Source organism: Mirounga angustirostris, unplaced genomic scaffold (genome assembly GCF_029215605.1).
Source record: "Mirounga angustirostris isolate CCGP_5_RB_7025 unplaced genomic scaffold, mMirAng1.0.hap1 SCAF_1, whole genome shotgun sequence".
NCBI classification, from domain to species: domain Eukaryota; kingdom Metazoa; phylum Chordata; class Mammalia; order Carnivora; family Phocidae; genus Mirounga; species Mirounga angustirostris.
Genome location: NW_026991709.1, coordinates 41,014,110 through 41,038,772, shown reverse-complemented (window position 1 = coordinate 41,038,772; position 24,663 = coordinate 41,014,110). Strand labels below are relative to the sequence as shown.

At 35.2% G+C, this 24,663-nt stretch overlaps 1 protein-coding gene across 1 annotated transcript in view; it reads right to left on the bottom strand.

The window, feature by feature from the left end:
- EPHA3 (EPH receptor A3) overlaps nucleotides 1–24,663 on the bottom strand; it is a 360,686-nt gene that overhangs the window by 182,185 nt on the left and 153,838 nt on the right. The gene's annotated exons all lie outside the window — the stretch shown is intronic.

Below are 24,663 nucleotides of genomic sequence, written 5' to 3'. Positions count from 1 at the left end.
TTTTGAGTTTAATATACCTGGTAATGTTCAAGGTTTACATAAACAGTTTATTATCAAACTAATTATAGGGACCTTTGGTTGGGTTTGTCACCTGAAAACATTGCTAGGTTATCGTGACCATTGGCCATTAGCATAGAAGGACTGACTCAAGTCTGTATCCACATTGCTTCTAAAACAACTCACAATAATGGAACACTGAAGTCTATAACACTTTTCATCACATAATAGTTACTATACTTGTCCACACACAGGGAATTTAAAATAAATACACACTATACTCTGTATCCATTCAAGGATTCGAGATAAAGTCTATGAAAGTGGCTATAAATGTCAACATTATACAGCATCATAGTCCTATATTTGTGTCAGGAAGGCGTATTACCAGTTTAAGGCTTTAATCATTCATGTCCTACCAAGTAATGGTATGACACATCCATTTAGAAAGATGTTCTGTGCTCAGAGAGTATTATATTAAAAAGACAAATGCATATATACCCTAGCCTGAATATACAACATTGACTATGTACATCAGAAATTGCTTTTCATCATGGTAACTATTACAGATAAACATTGAACAATTTTTTTTTAATGGTATTCTTTTATAGCTGTTGCTAAGTCATCTTTTGTTAGGAAGCATGCCCATCTTAGGCTATTTTTTACTTTTTTCCCAAAAAAATAAATTCTGGTGTATTTTCTTATCAGGCAGTCATCTCTATGGAACTGGAATAGTAATCTGAGTTATAGTACCATTTTCAGACATATTTTTAGTTGTCAGAAAAAAAAAAGGAAGATAAACCATTTGATGTATCTTCTTCCATTCTTAAGAAAAATTCCAAGTCAATGTCCCACCTTGGAAGAATCTTGAGTGGGGAGAAGAAGTGGCAGACATAGAATTCAACATAATTGACCCCAACTTGGGTCAGTATCAACCTGTGTAATCTGGGCAATTTCCTATTTTTCCATCTGTATATAAGGGTGTTGACCTCAATGATCTTTATGAAAATGTTCCACTTCCAAAAAACATTTAATGCTGAACTAAAAATAGTTGCTCACCCTTCTTGTATTCCTTTCTTTTGTCTTTAGGGTTTTTTGGGGGATGTTGAATAGACTTGCTTACCTGTACAATATATATTCCCAGAATGTTATAGTTATTCCAGAGGGTGATAGTTCCCTCTTCTATTTAGCTGATATCACACCCTCCCTAAACTGGGTCAGTCCACAAGCAGCAACAAACTTGTAAATGTCACACTCACTGACCTTACCAATATTACTCCCTTTTATTGTGAAGCATCACTATAACCATAAAAGGGCACTTTTACCATTGGAACCTGATTCCTTGGTTTAGAATCTCAATTTTCCCTATAACCTTTGGCTAGGTGTTTAGTATTGCTGTGCCTCAGTTTTCTCACCTGTAAAATGAGGATAATGATAGTGCTTGCCCTCTAGGACTGTTCTGTACTTTGAATGACTTTATTACATGTAAAGACAGAGAACTGTGCTTGGTACTCAATAAATGTTAGCTACTGTTTTTCTGTTCTTAACTGTTCTGCAGCTATAAGTGGTTTTTTGTTGTTGTTGTTGTTGTTTTTGTTTGTTTGTTTGTTTTTTCTGTTAAAAAACAAGGATAGGGTGCCTGGGTGGCTCAGATGGTTAAGCGTCTGCCTTCAGCTCAGGTCATGATCCCGGGGTCCTGGGATCGAGTCCCGCATCGGGCTCCCTGCTCCGCGGGAAGTCTGCTTCTACCTCTGCCTCTCTCTCTCTCTCTCTCTCTCTCTTTGTCTCTCATGAATAAATAAATAAAATCTTTAAAAAAAATAAAAAAACAAGGGTAAATTAAAAAATGTTTTCTTTCAACAAATAACTGTTTCTAGAGGGCTCCCCATGAATCAGGTTTGGTCAATAAAGTAGATCATCTTGCTGTTCATACAAAGCTTACATTCCAGTGGGCACAAAAAGATGATATCAAGTCAAATTAAAAATGAGTAAGATATTTTCAGGGACAGATAAGAGTGACTAAGAAAATAAAACAAGGATAGGTGACAGAGATGAAGAGGGCCAGGACAGTGGAGTGGGGGAAAAAGAAAAAAGAGCTTTTACTTGCTCATATGCATAATCTCTTAATGTTGGAGTGAATCAAAGCTCAGTTCTTGTACATTATCTCTGCTTTGCTTATGCACACCTCCTCCTTCATTACCTCACTGAGGCTCAGGGCTTAAATATGGCTCCCAAACATACCATATAATTTGATTAGCTTCCTCAGACCTGCTCCACTGGTGGTCACCTATTACAATAAGTGACATTTTCCCATCATGAAGACCAGAGACCCTAGAGACATACTGACAATTTGTTTTTCTGTCTTCTTACATCCAAAGCAGCAGCAAATTCTGTCAATTCAGAATATAGCCAGTGCTCTTCACTTACACTGCTGCCACCGTGTGCCCAGACTCCATGATTCTTGATTGAGTTCCTGGAAACCTCCCTAACTGGTGTCTCTGTGTTCACCTTTGCCCACCTCTAGCTGCATTCCCACATAGCCGCCAGAGTAAGCATAAATTGGATGATGTGCCCCGTCTGTTCAAAGGCTTCAAAGGCTCTGAATTCATTCAGTATAAAAGCAGAAGTCCACCATAGATATAAGGCCTTCCTTGATCTGTCCCAACTCCCTTATGCTATCCTACTTACGACCCACTCCTCCCTCTCTACTTCACTCCATACCTGGTGAACCGGCCTCCTTAATATTCACGGAAAGCACCAGCCATGTTTCTGTGCTTCGGGCCTTTGCTCTTCTGCAAATGTCTGGCAGGTTCTTCCACTATCAGCATGGTCTGCTTCCCCAATTCCTTGCAGGCTTCGTCTAAATGTCATCTTTGCTGTAAGGCCCCCCTTACTAGCATTTTTAAAATTGGATCCTCAATCCCTAGCACTTCTTCTTCTTCTTTTTTTTTTTTTAATCCCTAGCACTTTTCTTTTTTTTTTTTTTAAGATTTTATTTATTTATTTTAGAGAGAGAATGAGAGAGAGAGAGCACAAGAGGGGGGAGGGTCAGAGGGAGAAGCAGACTCCCTGCCGAGCAGGGAGCCTGATGTGGGACTCAATCCAGGGACTCGATCCAGGGACTCCAGGATCATGACCTGAGCCAAAGGCAGTCGCTTAACCAACTGAGCCACCCAGGCGCCCCAATCCCTAGCACTTCTTTTTTTTTTTTTTTTTTAAATCTTTTTTTTTTAAGATTTTATTTATTTGAGAAAGAGAATGAGAGAGAGAGCGAGCTTGAGAAGGGGAGGGTCAGAGGGAGAAGCAGAATCCCTGCCGAGCAGGGAGCCCGATGCGGGACTCGATCCCGGGACTCCAGGATCGTGACCTGAGCCGAAGGCAGTCGCTTAACCAACTGAGCCACCCAGGCGCCCCCAATCCCTAGCACTTCTTAACCTCCATGGTTTTTTGCTTTATTTTGCTCCATGATAATTATTACCTTCTAACAGATTTATTTATTGTATTGTATTATTTCTTCTCCCTTAGGGTATGTATACCATAAAGGCAGAGATTTTTGTCTATGTCATTCCATGCTGTATTCCAATTGCAGAGGCAACTGCCTAGCGCATAAATGTTCTTTCAAAATGCATGGAATGAACGGATGATTTAAAGACAGAATATGTAGTCCAGGAAGGCTTCTCTGAGGAGTAACATTTGTTCTGAGCCCTAAGGATCGAGAGGCAGACAACCAGTAGGCAGTCAGAAGGCAGAGAATATTCTAAGTGGATGCAACGACTTTAGCAACTGTCAGCTATTGGACAGAGAGAGGAGAGACATGGAATGACTTACAGTTTTCAGTGATTATTCTACTTCCCTGTTAAAAACAAACAGAAAGATCATTGTTTGGAGTAAAGTGAGTGAGGAGGAGAGAGGTAGGAGCTAAGTTCTGAGAAGGAGGGAGTAGATAGTTCATTTCAGGCTTTCTAGGCTACAGTAAGAAGTTGAATTTCACTTTAGATGCAGATGGAAGCACTGTTGAAGGAGACAATTAAAGGCATGGGTTGAGGAAATGATATAATCCGGCATTGCTGCTGTTTTTAAAGGATCGCTTGGCTAGTAAGGAATAGAAAGTTATTTTTTACTTGAAGAAAGTAATCGGGGAAAACACATTATAAAGATTTTTAAATCAGTAATGTGGAAATTGTCTGTAAAATTAAGTCCCTAATGCTTCATTTTTTGAGGAAAAGTTGACAGTAGGAAGAAATTTCACAGAATTCACATTTTTCCAATATAATCAAATATTCCTTAATATCCCAGGTTAAGTTTATCAGCGGTCTTATTACTGTTACTGGGCATTGTTTATTTTTCTGAAGGCTTCACATGGTGAACAGTTCCATTCACTTTCCCTGAGTCTTTAAAAAACCTACCAAAATGTAGCAAGTTGCATTTATAGAACTTTCTAAATGATGTAGTTTACTACAGATTATGCCTATAGATTTTTAAAAATAAGAATAGGTATTATATGATCCAAAACATATCCCTGTGAAACACCAAATGTGGGTTTTGGACACTTAGTTTATTTTTTAGAATTACTTTGATATATAGTTTTGTTCATCATTACATATATGTGTATGAAATTCTACATGGATATTAATCAATATGTTAATAAAATAACAGCAACAAATAAAATTTATAATAAATTTAACATGATTACATTAATTAAACTAATAATACATTAATGGTAATAACATTTGTTAATTAAATTCTAGTATTTTATATTGTGTCAGTGTAAATGTCTACAAATGTCTTATATTTATGCTAACATATCACTAAGATACATGACTAAAAGCTAAGTCAACAAGGATATATGGATAGAAAAGTCCATGGAACTTCCTAGGGTTTTTTTAAATGCAAACACTATAATTGAGGTGCTGCCATTTTAACTTAAAAAAAAAAAAAAAACTAAACATATTCCATCTGTTCCATTATGATTATTTTCTTTGTTCATTTCTAGTGCATATTTATGTAAGGAGAAGGAAGAATTTTCAAGTTTGTAGGAGCAATTAAGTGTCAAATATGCGTGCATAGACTATAAATTGTCTTTCATTTTGTGTTTCACCATGCTGTGCAATGAGATTTGTATATAAAGCATCAGAATACAGAAGAAAGGGGGATAAAAATGTGTATTATTTTTGAGCTATTTTGTCACCCAGTTATCTTGCTTCTGCTCTGCTCTCATTTAAACTCTTATTTCTATGTATGTAAAATGTCTCCAGTGTCAAACACCAGTTGGGCCACTCAATGACGGTCAGTGATTTTTAAGTCATTGGTGGAGTTAAGAGTAGAAATTACATATTCTCCTAACAATCCCAGTTTACTTGTTGCCAGAACCACATTTCTACTTATATTTAAGAATTAATTTAAACTGATTCCAAATGTCAGAAAAAGCTTCCCTTATCTTTAGTGTGTTGTAAAATGCATATTTACATAAAAAAGGCCCTGACATCTTAGGACTGGTTGTTTATTCTTCTATCTGAAAATTAGCACAGATGTTTCCTGCAAAGTGAAAACATAATAGGATCCCCCACCCCCAGTGTTACTACTGGTAGTGCACTAAGATGAGTGGAAGCATAGAAGCATGTGTGGACCGTTTTGTTACTCTCTCATACTCAGGCACTCTATCTCCCTCACCTAAATTTCAGTAACAATGAAATACAATGTTTTCCCTTTGCGTTAGGAAGCTGCCTACATAGAATTTCATAAAGATTCAGGCAAACAAGGGCTGTAAACTTTCAGAAAACCTGATGCTACTCACCAGTTTCAGCATTTTTTTTTTTGCCTTGCTATTGATTTTACTTTGCTGTAATAAATTATTTCTATTACCCATAATGACTAGTTAAAACTTATTCATGCCCTGTTACTTCATCTGAAAGCAAACTCCATACACCTGCATTCCAAACATAGTTATTTGCATTGATTGGATCTACAATAATTCTTTTACATGGCTATTCCTATACCAAGTACAGAAACAGTCAACTGTTAAGCCAATATTATACAAAGATTAATACAACTTAAATTCCAAGAAATAAAGATAAAAACTTTCAATGGCTTCCAATATTTATGAATCAGTTAACATGTCAAAAAGGATCAGCATGGTTCATAGTAATTTATGTTGATATATTTAAAAAGTCATGAAACAGTTCAGTTTGGGTCTAGAAAATTGTTTTTTGTTTGTTTGGTTGGTTTTTTCTGTATAGAGAAAAGACAATATACTGGTTGCCCATAGTGGGTATTGTAATAACTCACTTCATTGTCCAGCTTTATTTACTTGTTATGTTAAATCCCAGTATTAGCACTTATAATTGATTATAGGTCTTTTAAAAATACCAATATAGTAAATAAAAACATGGGAGAGAGCAAGGTATGCATCAAATAAAATTATGATCTTCTATTAAATGTAATGACCTATTAATTCCCATGAGTATGGATAAACAGAGCATCACTTTCCCATTGTATAGGAAAGGAATGGGTTTGGGAAAGATAAAAAAAAGGCAGGAAAAGAAACTCTTGAATTAAAGGTACACAGCAGATGACCTATGCTTTTTACAAATCTACCCCCAAGAAAAGGTGCTTATAACTTAATCAACAAGAATAATAGGTAACCTCTAAATTAGAGGATAAATATCGATGTCCACTGCTATTTCCTCAACTCTTATGTGTCTGGCATATAGTAAGTGTTCAGTAAACTTGTATAAGATATCAGCTTAAATGTTGCTTCTCAATGAACTTTGGGAATAGGTTATTATAGCAATCATCACAATTCCGATTAAATCATATTTGGATTATATGTATGTTTACTCAAGATTGAAAATGCCATAGAAGACAACATAGTGTCTATATTTACTCACCATTGTATGTTGCTCTAGATGTATGTCTAGTCCTAGTAGATGTTCAATAAAATGGTGTTGAGTGAAAGACTGTGTAAATGGACCTTCATAGGTATGTGAATCTCATAATGGATATTTAGTAAGTAGCATCTATTATTTATCTATTATCATGAGCTAATCTTCTAAATAAAATATAAAAGGCTAAACACAAGTATCATGATTGTGTTATAGGATACAAATGTTCCCACTTCGGGGAAAATAACTTAAAATCCATTTTTCATAGATAGCAATGTTGAAGACAGTATTGTTAAAATGTTTGATATAGTATATATGATTGTATCATACTTATTACTAAGTGGTATGTCCTTTCTATATTTTATAGCTGTATACAGAGGTGAAGCATGCATAAATACAATGAAGATGGCTTCATTCACCAATGCCATGTCTTATTACTTATTGATGCATTGCTTAATTCCACTGAAACCCAATTACACCACGCTTGACTCTCTGAAACACAATCATCCCCTCCAGAATAGTTCACTCGGTACTGAGAGATGAGAGTTTTGACATCACTCCTCAGAGCTTTGATTTGTGTACACTATACAACAGAGGAAACATGGCGACAGCGCCACCCCTTCCCAACTCTAGTCCCATTTTTCTTCCCAGTCCTCTAGAGCCATTTTATTGATTACTATTAACTCTGAGATGTTGTCTTTACCAGAATTACAGAACTGTAGAAAGACCATCTATAAACACTTCTTCCTTAAGTTCTGTTTAAAAGTCCATCTAGGGATGCCTGGGTGGCTCAACTGGTTAAGCATTGATTCTTGATTTCAGCTCAGGTCATGATCTCAGGATTGTGAGATCAAGCCCCGTGTTGGGCTCTGTGCTGGACCTAGGACCTGCTTAAGTAAGATTCTCTCTTTCCTTCTCCCTCTGCCCACTCCCCACCCCAAAAAAGACCGTCTAGCTTCCTACCTGAAATATCAGTATTTTCTATAAAACAGTATTCAAAAGTCATTGAGAAATATGAGCACTGCTAAATAAATCCACTCATATTTTCAGGAGTTAAATGCCATTACATGAATTCTGTATCTAGCTGTTTGGATGTAATATTTTATTCTGTGCTTCCCATCACACACAAACACACATACACACACGGGGGCACACAACAAAGAACATTGAAACACTGTAGTCAGTAATTTTATTTTTTTTTCTGAGTTTAAAATACTATAATGTGAGTTTATGGAATGAATAAAGTGTGATGAAAGAACATTGCCAGATATTACGATTTAATTTTTTTAAAAAGATAATTTCTTGTTATTGAAGCATCTATTCTTATATCATAGTTAGTCAAAAGTGGCTTTTTCCAATGGAGTATACAATAAAATAGAGTGCTCACATATTATTTATTGTTATTTTTCTTTTCTTTGGTGATCACTGACTACTTAGCAAAGAGGACTGTAACCAACACTTAACAGGAAGACAAATTAGTAGTCAAATGTAAAACATAGTTGCCCTACCCTAACTTTAGGATCATACTAAGTAAGTATTATAAGATCCTCTATTGTGACAGATGGTGTATTAAGGAAGATTGTTGCTTGAAAAAAAAAAAAAAAAAACAAGAAAAGAAAAGAAAAAAAAATAAATTAGTCAGTCTTATGTTAAAAATCAGCTTACACACTAGTTCATTTCATTAAGTAATTTCTTTGAAATTTTAGTAGCGTTTATTTTGAATTGATTAGATACACATCTAAGCCAGTAACCAAAAGGAAAATATAAAAACTAATTAGCTATGGACAACATGAGGTATATGAATATAACTTATTCAATAACTGTAAATATTTAAGTGTGAAACAAGAGCTTGTTATTGACATTTTCTGTAGCTCTTTCTAGAATGCTAAACAGAGTGTGTAAATTTCATTAATAAGACTCTTTCTTTAAAACTCATATATTTCTTCCTACCTGAATGAGGTTTTGTGAGTGTGTGCACATGCTAATAAAAAAAGAAAAAAAAAAAACTCTAAGAAAACAGAGTGTAGTTTCTTTGACATAGCTATTTACTTGTGAAAACAATTTTAAATTTAAAATAAAAGGTTACTCCCAGAATTTAAATGATACATAGTCTGCTATTTAAAACCTTAAAAAAAAAACAAAACCACCATATACACATTTGGTTCAAATTTTCTACAGTTTAAACTACCACCAACCAAGTCAAATGCATATTTAAGAATCCTCAAGTTAAGAATGCAGTTGTAAACACACTTAAATATGAGCTCTGTCACACCCCATCCCCCAGCACAAGGCACTTAAAGTAATGAAATCTATCCTCTTTTTAAAAGTTAATTTGCACTCATTTTAGAGCATTTCTTCTGGGACATTAAGGCAAATCCTTAGGGTAATGGGTCTACTCATCAGAAATGCTCTACCCGAGAAGTTGATAACTTACATATACAAATCTTTAATAAGATTTATCAAATTCTAAAAATAGAGCAATCTCTTTCATTTTATTCCTAATTTGTATACTCGTGGTTGTGGGTTATTGAGAAAGGGAGGGGAGAAGGAGTCACAAAAATAGGGCTTTGCACAAGATCACAAGGTAGAGGAAGCCCACAAGCCTCCTGGAATGTCCTCCTGCTGGGTGTGCACATGGCATTCCCCTCAGCCCATGAAACACCAGATTGTTTAGCAATGGCGGACCCTGAGAGCAAAAGGAAGGCCGTGTTGCAAACGTTTTCATTTAATGAAGTTAGTAAACTAATCATGTTTCCATGATTCTTCCTGACAGGTTGATTTCCAACCTGATAGAGCCAAGCTTCTCAGGCTCTCACCACCTAGAGGGCAGAGACCTGATTCTAGCTACACTTGTGGCAAGATGCAGGCTGCCAGGATGCCACTGAGGCTGAGCAAACTTGATACCCTGTCTGAATAATGTCCCAATATGCCTGGGATTAAGAATAAATCTTTTAAAATGAAAAGCAAAGCAGGATATATATATAACATACTAGCCTTTGGGGTAAAACTCCTCCAACAGAAAAGTATTTTGACTCTATTTTAAAGGACTGCTGGGGAATTATACATGTTTTAGAAAGGCATCTTGTAAAAAAAGTATAAATCCATCATAAAGCTTGTAAAAGCAAAGATCTTTGTCAAAAAAAAAAATATATTTGAGACAAACCTCATGAACCTTTTTTGGAAAGGCAGCTGCAGCTAACCTCTTGATTGTGGTGTGAGAAGCGAGAGAGTTAAACACCCCATTGAAATTATGTTCTCCATTCAAGGAGAGTCTGATAGAGAATCTTTGTGTAAAAGATTTTTTAAAAGGAGACAAAAGACTAAATCATTTAAATTTCATTAGCTAATACAGGGGAATTTTCATAAATGGGAAAATGAAGAGTTACTGAAAAATAGTTTCAAGAAATATTTGGAGAGAAAGCAACAAAACACTAGAGCGTCATACTATGACAACAAATAGAATACATTGAGATCATTTTCCCCATTAAATGGGTAGCTTAGAGTTTGAACTAAACACATATGAAATAAAAGTTCTCCAGAGTGTGCTATTCCTACAGTAACACATCCTGAAATGCACAAGTCAAAATACTTTATTTAAAAACATTGTGTTTTCACAAGCCTACAATTCTACCATTGTCCTCTAGTTCTCAACTCCTATTTTGTGGTGCAGATTTATTTTTGTCTTGTCCTTTAGAGTTCCATGTCAGCTTAGATTTAAAAATTTTTAAATATCCATCTAGTCATCTATTATGACCACATAATAAAGAATTTTCAGTGCATGAAATATCCATCATAGTGTTGGCTAGAAATGTATTCAAAAGCTTAAAGGATTTTTTTGTCCAGTTACTTTATGCTTGGATTTTAGATATCATTACCCCATTAAATGTACCTGTAATCATTCCACTTTAAAACTCAGAATTAGAGTATATGTTTTATTATTACTATACTTATTATTAATAACATCAACATCATTATTTGCATGAAGGCAAGAGAGTCATCTATTTGGAGAAAAAAGAATAGCAGTTTTCAGAGAAAATGTAAGCCTTAATATGAGACTATTATTCCCAGGACATGAACATTGATGATACAGCAGCAAACGGAGAGATGGCTTCTGAAATTCTGATACTCCACATACATTTAACTTGTTTCTTGGGGAAGTGGGGAATGGGATAGGTAATGCTATTTATATATGGGTATCCATGCAATTAATCAAGAGCTTTACAAGATGACATCTTAAAAGGGATCTACGTGTTGAAAACTGTTAAATTGATCCTTAATATCACTTTGGACAGTATAAAAGTTGCTATGATCTCCTTAAGTTAAGACTGCAGCTGGATAGCTTCAACATAGACTAGTTTTCAGATATCCTCTTTAATACATAATGTGTCCTTTAGTGCTATAGTAAAATACATCATTTCCTGTGTTCTGTGGGAATCTAGACTTCCTGAGAGGCCTATTCAGATTAGAATCATAAATCTTTCTCCTGAATATAGAAAGCCTGGTGAAACTTTCTCTCTCAACCAAACCTATTTCATATTTTCTTCCCCCAAAAATCTAAGCTTTAAGAGAAGGACTGTTATCAATCTCTGCTGCCTTTGACTCCTGTGTTTTTAATTTATATGCACATTTTAAATTGCCCTATTAAAAATAGAAGAGAGCAAGTTATCTCAGAATACTGTATTATCAGAACTTTAATTAGGAGCACTGTGGAGAAATTTGCAAAACCATTCTCTTCACAGTCAGGCATCCATTTAAGCATTCCTTCCTACTCAATCAAAATGTATTCAGTTTAAAGAATTTGCTAGTGACAGGTTCAATCAATAATTTAAGCAACTGGCAGAAGCATCCTCACTCCGTACAGTACATTGCTCTACAGACATCCTATCTGAGACGGAGGGGATTAAGAGAAGGTGTTCCGAGCCTTTCCATACTATCACTTATTTTGTAAAAGATTGACATATTTTTATGGATGGCATTCTGTGACATTGATAAATCAATCAGAATATATTCTGGGGTATAAATTACCTATGTACAGTTTGAGAGCAAGGACACTTATACAAGATGCATATCCTCGAGAGCATCTCTTTTAAAAATGCAGGCTTCCATTTCTGTGGAAATGCCTCGCAGCCCCTTTGAGGATTTTTCCCTCTGTTTTTTTTTTTTTTTCTCCCCTGTCCTATGCTCAGTGACTGCTATACATCCCAGGAGGTCCAGCTCAGACATCACCTTCTGCAACCCTCCAAAACTCGATCAAGTGTATCTCCTAAATTACTCAGAATATGTAATGTATTGCATTACACTGTATTCCTTTTAATTGAAAGAAGAGATTTTGCTTTACTCATTATTAATAGTATCAGTCCTGAGCAAAGTTCATTGCTCTCTGTACCCACAATATTTATTTAATGAATAAAAGAAACCAAGATTTTTTTCAATGATACAGAGTTGGAATAGTTAAACCAAATATGAAGAACTCCACTAAAATCACCCAAACTAAATTATATCCTGCCAGCTACCAATTGTGGAAAATGCTTGAGGATTTTAACACATTACTGAGAAAATTCAAGATTGGAGGAGTGTGATAGGAATGAGCATGTTTGTCAGTGAGTTGGGTGCATTTGAAAGGCATTTTCACGTAGAGTATCTCATTTGAACTTCTCAGCATCCAAGAGAGGTAAGAATCTAACCCTCACTTTCACAAATGAGGGCTTGGTGCACTCACAAGTTGGGAACTTTGTTAGTGTAACTACAAATGTGCATTTTCCTCATCACAGACTGTGATGATTTAGGAACAATATAGTTGTAGAAGGGAATCTAGTTTCCCCTATCATTAGGATGTCTTGTCTTAGAAACATCGCAATTCTGGTGCCAATGGATTTTTCTTTCTTCTGTCACGTCTTCTTGATTTTAGGAGCTGTCAATGATTTTTGAAGAACACAAATCTCCAGGGAAAGGAGGGTGTAGAATTGACTTTGCTCCCTCAAGGACTGTCTCCTAGCTTATCCAATAGTTGGAAATTAGGGTTGACATGTATATGGAAGGTATGATGGAAGGTATGATGGAAGGTATGATGGAAGACTTTAGAGTCTCTCAGACTTGAACTTCAATTTTAATGAAACTACTTACTAGCTGTTCCATCTACCACAACAACTCTAAACTTTAGTTTTATCATTAGTGAAGTTCTTAAAGTATTAATGTCTACTGAACAGAACGTTAGGAGAATCAGAACAAAATATAGATGTGAAGCGCTTGACATACATATCAAACTATGAAATGAGAGCATGAAGTCTGATTGATACATGTGTACAGAAACGATGAAAATCCTCTCATTTGATGGTTATATTGGGAGGAGTAGCTTGGTAGTGATTAAGTAGTGGTTTCAGTTCTTCTTAAATTTTTTCTGTTAACTACCCTGTTCCCTCTCCCTGGTTACTATCTTAAATCACTGTTCAGTTTTCAAAAGTACAAAAAACAATAACAAAGAAGTACAAGACAGGCATTCAATTCACTATGTCAAAATGATGCTCTACCAGCAATACTGATTTTCACCTCTAAATAAGTCATTTTAATTATGACACAAGTGATATCTCTTTCAGTCACATTTTTCTGTTCTCCATGAATTCACAGAAATCAATGACATTCAGATTAAGAGATCATTCCTTACTTATTAGAAAATATTAGAATTTAATACAGATCATTAGATGAAAAGTTTGATTTTACCCAAATGATGTGCCCTAATGTTTCTCCTCTCTAAATATCTAAATATTGAGTATCTGCAATATTTATAGAGTACTAAAGAATGCTAAAATAAAAAAATAGTTGAACACTAAAGTGACAGAAATGGAATGACTTATTTTCTTAAACTTTTAAAAGGTTACTAATTTTAAAACATATCAGAGAGGGCAGAAAACCAACTATTTGGAGACTTGGGTGAAATGGGAAAGTGGTGGATAAATAGGAAACATCAAACAAAGTCGATTTTCATTATTGAGGATTTGTATGAATTCTGTATTTGTAAATACAGAATTAAACACTAAAATTTATCTGTGACTCCAAAGTCAATACCCGTGGTTCTTTCTTGGTCTTTGGAGAGTTTGCACAGAGTGGCAGAAAATGCTTGGCCCACCATGCACGTTCGGAAACAAGGAGAAATTCTGCCTTCTAGTTTCAGATCTCACTCTGTAAACAAACGGCCTTTTTGCGGTCTGTTTAGTGCCACATTTTTCACATTTTTTATATATTTTGTTAGTGAGTGAGATGTTTAAACGGCCCCAAAGCAGAGTGCCAAAGTGTTGTCTAGTGTTCCGATGTGTCTTATAGAAAAATACATGTGTTAGAAAATCTTCCTTCAGGCATGAGTTACAGTGCTGTTGGCCTTGAGTTTAATGTTAATGAATCCACCATATATATTAAATAAGGTATCTATAAACAGAAACACACATAAAACAAAGTTATGTGTTGATCAGTGGATGAAAATGGGACCAGATGCTCGCCGGAACCTACACATGCATTTCCCAAGGAGGAGCAATCCAGTATCATGGTGACTTTATAGAACATAACTTCCAAGCAAAATGAGAAGTGACCATGTGTGCTATAGCTATTTTACTCTTAGCTTATTTTTGCCATTTTAATTTCCACTTGAATAGCATTCATTCACATTATATTTATTAAAACTCTTCTAAGTTAGATTTTACCAAAAAAAAAAAAAAAGGCTGATGGAAATGGGGAAAAAAGAAGTTAGTTACTAATCTATGAATATAAGATTTTATCTAAGGTATATGCAGTGAAAGATATAAAATAAACAGAAGAAAGGCAGAAATGGACAGCAAAGAGAAAACTACATTTCTACAGCCTTCTGAGTCTCCTTTATTACTTTATCTCACTTGTACCTCCCTGGTAGGTATTTACAAGCATTTCTATTTTCAATTAACACTTAAGCAAAGTGAGGCTTAGAGAGACAAAGTAACATCTTTAAGAGAACATGAGTGGAGCTCAAAGAGCTGGTATAAGGAAAGCTTTTGGCTCACAACGCTTACAGAAATTACTTGAATAAGCTGAAAATATATCTTCCAATATTAATAGATGTCCTTTTGGCCTAAAAAGCCACTTTCTTAGATAACATTCATTTCCTTCAATGAGCACATAACCAGTTGCTGAAGATTATTATTTTGTAAAGAATACTAAAGCCAGAATTTATTTCAAGCTGGGGATGGGTGGTTTCTTAAGCCTTTTATAGTGACAGTCAGAGAACATTAATTCATTAAAATATGTCCCAGATTTACATGTTTACTTTCAAACTTCTTTATTACCAAGTTGTGAAAAATAATTCCCTTAATTCACCTTATAATATTCTAACTTCCCATGTGCTCCATGGCTATTTTGAAACATGACAGATTATGAATATGAACAAAGAGATAGTAAATATAAATATGGATCAGGCACAAGGATCTAAGCTACCTAAACAGGAATGATTTTAAGGTATTGAACAAGCAATTCTCTCACACAGTTAGAAAAATGAGAAATATGACTCCACCTATTGCAAACATACATGGATTCTTAAAAACATGGCACAGAATAAGCCTTATTTTCCATTTTCTAACAAGTATTAATGGATTAAAATTTCCTGATATTCGTAACAGGCAAAGTTCAAAGACACTGCATTATTTGTAAGAAATAGTGTTTTTGTTTAAATGCTGATACAATTTTCTGTCAGACTATCAATGCAACCGCAGGTGTGTGGAAGATGTCTAAATTATATGACTTATGAAGAATTTTCTTAATTTAAATTTTAAGTAAAAATTATAATTAGGAATTTTATTTTTATTCTTAAAGATATTGGCCCAAAATTGGTAATGCTACCGATATAATAGTAAATAAACACTGACTCATTTGATAGCATTTTCTTTCCTTGTATTTCTGATCATTTTTTCTTTCTTTCTTTTTCCTTATTCCTCCTCCTCTTCCTTGAATACAAATCAAGATCTAAAATATCTTAGACATGATGAGGTCCAAAGTCAATGAAGACCAAAGAAGGCCAGTTCATGCAGGTCACTTCATTTCCCCAGGAGAAATCAAACCTTATGGAATTCCAGCCATAGAAAAAGTAACATTTTACTATGCACACTATTCAGAAATACACCCAACTTTACAGTATCCTGCAGAAAAATAAACTTACTTTGGATTTTTAAAAACATTATCCTAGATTGCTATTGATTGCTAAGGGTTTTCCTTGTTATTTGTCTCTTTCTTTTCTTAACTGTGTCTTCCAGGAGATACAAAAAGTGATAGATTGACTTTTCATTTAAAGATCCTCCTTCTTCGGGTGCCTCGGTGGCTCAGTCGGTTAAGTCTTTGGCTCATGTCATGATCCCAGGGTCTGGGATCGAGTCTTGCACTGGACTCCCTGCTCAGCAGGGAGTCTGCTTCTCTCTCTCCCTCTGCTACTCTTTCTCTCTCTCTCAAATAAATAAAATCTTAAAAAAAAAAAAGATCCTCATATTATTGGGTTTCATGGTTTCTGATGAAGAAAAATAAACAGATTTTTTTTGTCTCAATGCTGAAGCAGAGAATATAATGTCAATATAGAATAATATATGGTGAGAATAATCTATATTTTGTGTACATAAAAGTTACAAATATGTAAAAGAGAGGGCATTATTCTTTCTATATTAATGTTCCTAATTGATTTTTTTTTTTAAGTGTCATTGCTGCAACTTAGGGGATATTTGGTGAAGGAGCACAGTTTTTTGTTTGCCTGTTTGTTTTTAGATTAAAGCACAGATAGTTGTTTTTTTCTTTTTTTTAATCAGAAAGAAATAGGAAAAGAGAAAAGTGACAGACAAGGGAAAATTTTTAGGAAGTAGTGTTTCACAGAATTTATTCAAAAAGTTATAACCATGAAGCACAGACAAAATTTGATAAAGCACAGATCCTTAAGTATAACTTTTACTGAGTTCCACTAAAAGAGGGACACACATTTAAAATGGTTATGGTGGACTGAATTCATACTCAGACCACAAACTTCAATACACTCTTGTGTCTCTTATGGAAATAAAAAAGAAGTGAAGGTCAGGCTGGCTGTAGATCAGGAGAAGCTGTCCACATGGCTCACACTGTTAGTCATGAAGAACAGGTGGACCAACAGCTGGCCAAAGACAGACACAAACTAGAAGGCAGTGGGCGGAAGTCCTGCCAAAAGGAGACTGGAGAAGGATTTTAGAGTCTAAGGTCAAAGGTAAACCAAAAACCCAGTCTTCTCCAAGTCAAATAATAACTGGCAAGTATAGTGATTAATAATAGTATACTAACAGCAACAATAATCATAACAATATGAGATTTCAGTTACTAAGCATTACCATTGAACACCATGAAGAATGACTTAGTATATAATATTAATGGAGTCTCATATAATATTTAAGTCCCATCCCATGGATAATAAAACTGAGTTTTGGATTTCTTATTCATAGATGATACACTAGTTACCTGAAGTCTGCTTAATATACACTTTTAGTGCTCCTGACACTGCCATAGAGGGACTCTTATTATCACTCACATTCTAAAGATAACTCAGGCACAGAAAGACCAGTGATTTGAAGTCACACAGCTCATAACAGAAAATCTTGTCATTCAAAACCAGGCAGTTTACCTCCAGAATCTATGTTCTAAACCAGTGGTTCTCAGACTACAGCATGCATCATAATCACCTGGTAAGCACATATTGCTGGGCCCTATACACAGAGTTTCTAATTCAGTTGGTCTGGAGTGGGACCAGAGGGCTTACATTTCTTTTTTAAATTAAAAAAAAATTGTTGAGTGCCTGGGTGGCTCAGTTGGTTAAGCGACTGCTTTCGGCTCAGGTCATGATCCTGGAGTCCCTGGATCGAGTCCCGCATCGGGCTCCCTGCTCTGCAGGGAGCCTGCTTCTCTCTCTGACCCTCCCCCCTCTCATGTGCTCTCTCTCTCTCATTCTCTCTGTCTCAAATAAATAAATAAAATCTTAAAAAAAATTGTTCGAAGTATAGTTGACATACAATATCGTATTTACATTTATAACACATTCCTCAGTGATGCTGATGTTGCTGGTCCGAGGTCCACACTTAGAGAACTACTTCTCTAAACTCCTTCTTGGATGTGGGAAGGTCATTTAAATTCTATGTACCTCACTCTCCGTAAAATATGTAAAATCAATCTTCCTCATAGGATTGTTTTGAAGATTAAATAAGTTACCACAAAACACTGCATCTGACGCACAAGAAATGCTAAGTGCATAGAAAAAAAGATCTTATTGGAAAGCAAGAGTTACAAAAGTAATATCTGAATTAGATTGTGATTTTTTTTTTAAGATTTTTATTTATTTATTTGAGAGAGAGAGAATGAGAGACAGCGAGCACGAGAGGGAAGAGGGTCAGAGGGAGAAGCAGACCCCCCGCCGAGCAGGGAGCCGGATGTGGGACTCGATCCAGGGACTCCAGGATCATGACCCTAGCCGAAGGCAGTTGCTTAAGCACTGAGCCACCCAGGCGCCCCTAGATTGTGATGTTTTAAAGAGCTGGAAAGTACAAACAGTCATGTCATAAAACCATCATTTTTTTTTTTTTTCAATTCTAAGTAATGCTTACAGGTTTATCCTGTGTCCTTGTATAGGATACAAAACCTTGCTTTGACTTCAAGGTTTTTTTTTTTTTTCCTAACTTGTAAATAAGAAAAATTATATCATTTACCACAACACAGGAAGGTTGAAAAGAATAACTTGTAAAATTATTTTATAGCACTTTGTGACAATAATGGAGTATATAAAAGCTAATGATAAATTCCACCTTCCTCAAAGAACATTGTAAATTTTCAATCTTAGCTGATTTACTGCTATAGCTAAAGTGCTAAAGTTATAGACAAGAATATTTTTCTTGAAAAATCATCACAGTTAGCCTTTCTCTTTTAATGTGTCATCAATATAATTTATAATTTTCTAATTGTCTAGTATCCTGAGAATACATTCAATTTCCTCACTTTCAAGCACATTGATTATATAATAAAATTTTGGTGGCTTAAAAATAATAAAAACAGAGACATGAAAAACGTGATAGACCACACATGTTAAAAAATAAGAAAAGGGAAAATCAAATTTGGAGATCTTAGGAAGTTGAAGTATCCCTTTAAATTTTTGAAAACACAGTGAACTTGAAGATGAGTGATCCTTTCTTATTATTTCTTCCTAAGCAATGAAGATTAGCCACATGAACAGACACATCTTTCAGCAGCAATAGCATTAGGAAACATGTGTTTTCAGAAAGAAGAAAGTTAATCTATTGAGGGCAGTTTGAAACTGGTGTGGCCTCATAGACTAGGGTCACAAGTTTTGAATTTTTTTTATTCTTATGTTAATCCCCATACATTACATCATTAGTTTTAGATGTAGTGTTCCATGATTCATTGTTTGTGCATAACACCCAGTGCTCCATACAGAATGTGCCCTCTTTATACCCACCACCAGGCTAACCCATCCACCCACCCCCCTCCCCTCTAGAACCCTCAGTTTGTTTTTCAGAGTCCATCGTCTCTCATGGTTCATCTACCCCTCCGATTTCCCCCCTTTCACTCTTCCCCTCCTGCTATCTTCTTCTTCTTCTTTTTTTTTTCTTAACATATATTGCATTATTTGTTTCAGAGGTACAGATCTGAGATTCAACAGTCTTGCACAATTCACAGTGCTTACCAGACCACATACCCTCCCCAGTGTCTATAACCCAGTCACCCCATCCCTCCCACCCCCACCACTCCAGTAACCCTCAGTTTGTTTCCTGAGATTAAGAATTCCTCATATCAGTGAGATCATATGATACATGTCTTTCTCTGTTTGACTTATTTCACTCAACATAATACCCTCCAGTTCCATCCACGTCGTTGCAAATGGCAAGATCTCATTCCTTTTGATGGCTGCATAATATTCCATTGTGTATATATACCACATCTTCTTTATCCATTCATCTGTCGATGGACATCTTGGCTCTTTCCACAGTTTGGCTATTGTGGACATTGCTGCTATAAACACCACCCCATGCTCCTGACTTGTGTGGCCTGGAGCAAGTGACTTGTTTCTTTTGGCATTTAAATGCATCCTTAGGAAAAATGGATAAAGTTACATTAACCTACCACAAATAACTAACTTCATAATTTTTCTGAACTACATTAGCAAGCCCATCCTAGCTATTAGGAACTTCACGTATCTTTTCTGTTATCGTAAACATTTGGCGGAAACTTTGTTGAAAGCCAGTGTGAAATGAGACCAGTAATGAAGAGAGCTTCCATCCAGTTAAAATTACTAACAAAACATACTTGTAGCCTAATGGAATCACACTGTTTTAAAACAAAATCCTATCAGTTTATCTGTTGTTCTTTTTTTAAACTTAAAGCCAAGATCATCTCAGAAACTGTTAGCATTATGTTATAAAATTTTAAGTCTTTGTTTGGTTCCCATTTATTTTCAGCATTTACTATTATTATTATTATTATTATTATTATTATTCGCAGTTTTCAAAAAAATTAAAAAGTAAGTCCAAGTTTAAGTAGAAATAAAACAATGATCGATTCTGTGTTGTGAGAATATACCAGGACAGCCTTCATGAAGTTATTTTTAAAAACTTAACTAACTAAAAAGCAAAATCTCCTTATGAAGTCTTTACCTTGAATATACCTTCTTCCAGCATGAAGGACTTTTAATGCTCATTTAGTAACATCCTTTCTTTGTGATTCTGCTTCCCGGCTACCAGGGAGAACAGCAGGACTGTGACTTGCTAGTGTCAGTCAGTGGTGCCCAAGCCTTTCTTTTTAAATGAGAATAGGATTCCAGATTGAATAAATCAAGTTTCTCCCTCTCTGCCTGAGAGAGTAACATCTGAATTAGCCACAGTGTAAAATAACCAAGGATAATTAATTATATGCTTTGAGTCAACCCTCATTCACTTCCAGTTCAAGTACACAGACATCTTTTTTTTAATGTAGTTACAAAGAAAATGACAATGATGCTATCGTCTTATATTTCTTGAAGGTTTTGCCATTATCTATTCTAACTTGTATAAAATAATCTTTGGTAAAATAAGCTAACTTCACTCATTAGCCTGATTAGTTACTCTTCAGCTTCTGTTACATGTTTTACTGCATTTCCTTTCTACCTGCGTCTTAGAAAGAGGAATTTCTCTTCATCCAGTGGGCTTATACTCGACAAATTTCCTTATATTCTCTGAGAAAAAACACACCCAGGCAGAAGATGAGAAGAAATGGTAAGCGACATGAGACAGTTTCAATTTTTTAAATGAAATCCTATTTTGAATCTTTTTTAAAGGTCACTAGTTTCCAAAGGTCTTAGCCCTTTCAAGGATGGATAAGTAAATCTCTGTTTCTGAAGAAAAAATGTGTTAGAACATATTAAAACAAGAAAATATTACTTCATATTTGTAAATGACCATATTTTTCATTGTTAAATTTTCTTCTAGTCTACTCTTGTCTTTGAGTTTATTTACTTTTAATGATGCACCTTTTAATAAAACCAATTTTTTATGATCATAACAGTAATATAACAATTACACTGATCAAGAGAGAAACACAAAAAATATAAAGAAATCTAAAGTATAAAAAAATGAAGAAAAATTTAATCACTCTTAATGATTGAATATGCTAATGGATTAAGGAAAGTTATATCCTCAGGATTGGAAGAAAATTAAGAGGTCTTTTATAAACACTTAGATGTAAAAACTGAGACTCTTTTGTCAAAATCTATAAAAGCCATTGAAGTTCATTGACTTAGGTGTGCTACAATTGAATTTAAATCCTCAATTGAATATTAACACACCTAAAATACGAGACAGAACTTATAAAAATCATGCTAATATGAATACATTCAGATTAAGCTAGATGGGAACTAAACTGGTTTCAATAAGGCAAGAGTTTCCAGGTCACATGACTGCTACATGATGTAGCAATTAGGAGTAGCTCTAAGGAATCCGTTGCCCTGGGTTCAAATCCCATCTGCTTCACTTAGTAACTATGACCTAGGACAAGTGATGTAAACTCTAGGTCTACTTTCCTTCTCTGTAAAGTGGAATTAATAATAAAAATAATTTCATACGTTTTTGAATATTAAATGAGTCCACACTTTATGTTGTTTTCGTTGTTGTTAAATGACTTTGGAGTGCCTTTCTTTGCAACACTTTGCTCATCTGGAGTACCTTGGGATCCAGGAGCTAGAGTTGGGAGTAAACCTAGGAATTTAAATGTGTTTAGGTATCTTCTGCCGGTGTCCATCAGACTGGAAAATCCTGAGTCACAAGTTCTCAAACAAACTTCCAGCTCAAATCTGGAAAACTTCCTCAGAAACAAGAAACTGAATTCCCCTGTGTACATTCTCACGGTAACTTCTTTCTACTCTCACATTCACCTGAAGCAGAGGAACTTTTCATGGAGAAGAGGGGTGAAAGAAACAGGTTGCCCAGTTGTCCAACCATTCCTCACCCTTAGGACCTGACTTTTAGAGTGTGCTAGGTTTCATAATCACCAAAGAAGCAAAACACTGCTTAATCCTTGACCTCTGCATTTATTTCTACTATACTTTTCCCTAAGATAATAATATCAGCAAATAAAGGGATATATCAAGAACCAGATGTTATTTCTTAAAAAGGAAGGGCATCATTTTACCTATTTGACCCCAAATGAGAACATGAATTAATTAAATAATAAAAGCCATATCACATTGTACTTTCTACATTTCCCAAAAAGCATTTCATGAAACAATGGTGCATCAGGATGTTTACAAAGATTATTAAAATAAGTCTTTAGAGGGACATTTTCTTCAGAAAATAAAATATCTATTCTGTAGAACTATTCAGAGCTGTTACCTCAATTGATGTGCTTAATGAAAGTGAATGTGTGAGGGACAATACTGAAAACAATATTCCCCAAAATTATTTGGCCTGGGATTCCCCATTTTTTCCTCCTGTAACTCTAAAGGATTAATATTCTTTATGATACCAGTTTTGGGAAATTTAGCTTTCCATAAATGGTTATTTAAAAACAAAGAGGACTTTGTTGCATTTTTCATTTATTACAGTTACAATTTTGGAGATGCATTTACACTAAGAAAATTATGATACTAACAAAAGTTAAAGTAGACCAAAGAATAGTCTATTAATGCTGAGAATTTTTAAACTTTAATCCATTTCCAAAAGATATTTTAATAATTTAGAATTCCTCAGTTCCATCCAAATCTTGAAATTATCAAAAGCATAAGAGTCGGTTTCCACTACATCAGTATTCTTAATGACTCGTTGGAACTTTAACATGGAATCAGGCATTTTGGGAATGACATTATTCTAACTTCCAAAGTGAAAAGCCATGTTGTTTTCTTTGAAGATAGAATTCCAATTCTGCTTTTATTCATTAATTCAATAAGTATTTCTTGAGATCTTAGTATGTCATGCATGGATATTTGCTTTGGGGATGTAACAGCAAATAAGACATACTGGTTCCGTCTGCTCTCATAGTTTTCATCCGACTTGGAGACACAAACATTATCAAATTTATTTCAGAAATTACTTAACTGTAATAAGTACTGGTAAGCAAAGGTGCATGTGATGATGAATATTATGTGTCAACTTGACTGGACCAAGGGATTCCAGACATCTGGTTAAATATTGTTTCTGGGTGTGTTTGCGAGGTCTTTCCAGAAGAGATAAGCCTTTGAATTGGTGGACTGAGTAAGGCAGAAAGCCCTTCCCAATGTGGGTGGGCACCATCCAATCCACTGAGGGCCCCAGTAGAACCAAAATATGAAGGAAGGTTGAATTCTCTCTCTCATCCTGACTACTTAGCTGAGAAATGGATCTTCTCTTGTGAGACTCGAATATACACGATTGGCATGTCTGGTTCTCAGGCCTCTGGACTCAGACTGAAATTTAAGCCACCAGCTTTCCTGGGGCTCCAGTTGATAAATGACAGATTGTGGGACTTTTCCATCTCCATAATTATGTATCTCCATATACAAGAATAGGCTTGTCTTTAACAATGATTATATGTTCTGTTTCTCTGGAGAACCCTCACTAGTAGAGTGCAGATGAGTGTTAATATGGAAATTTATAACAAAGGGACCTCATCTACTTAAGAAATTTAAGTTAAATAGGTAAACCAAGACTAAAAGATAAGTAGGATTTTATAAAGAAAGGGGCAGTATAGATGTGGGAGTTGATGAGGAAGGGAACATAGAGCAGTGCTGACATCTGTGGGCCTTTAGAATTGTGCATCAAGACACAGAGGAATATTTTCAGGCCTTGAAACCTAATGGAATTTGCCCTCCTGGAATTCAGACTTGCTTGGGACAAATGACCCCTTTATTCCTTCCATTTTCTCCCTATGAGAATGGGAATGTCTATCCTATGCCGGTCCCACTGCTGTATTTTGGAAACAGATGACTAATTTTTTAGTTTCACAGGTATACAGATGAAGAAGATTTTGCTCCTAGATATGTCATATGCAGAGTCATTCATACTTGATTTAAATGATGAGACTTCAAATTTCTTGAGTCTATGATATTTAGATGAGATTTTAATTTAGAGCTGATGCTAGAATGGATTAGGTTTTGAGAATGTTGGAATGGGGTAAATGTATTTTGTACATGGGATAGATATAAATTTGGGGGCCATAGGGCAGACTATTGTGTCCTCCCAAATTAATAGCATCCCCCCAAAGTTAATACACACTGGAACTTCAGAATGTAACCTTATTTGGAAATAGGGTTTATGCGGAT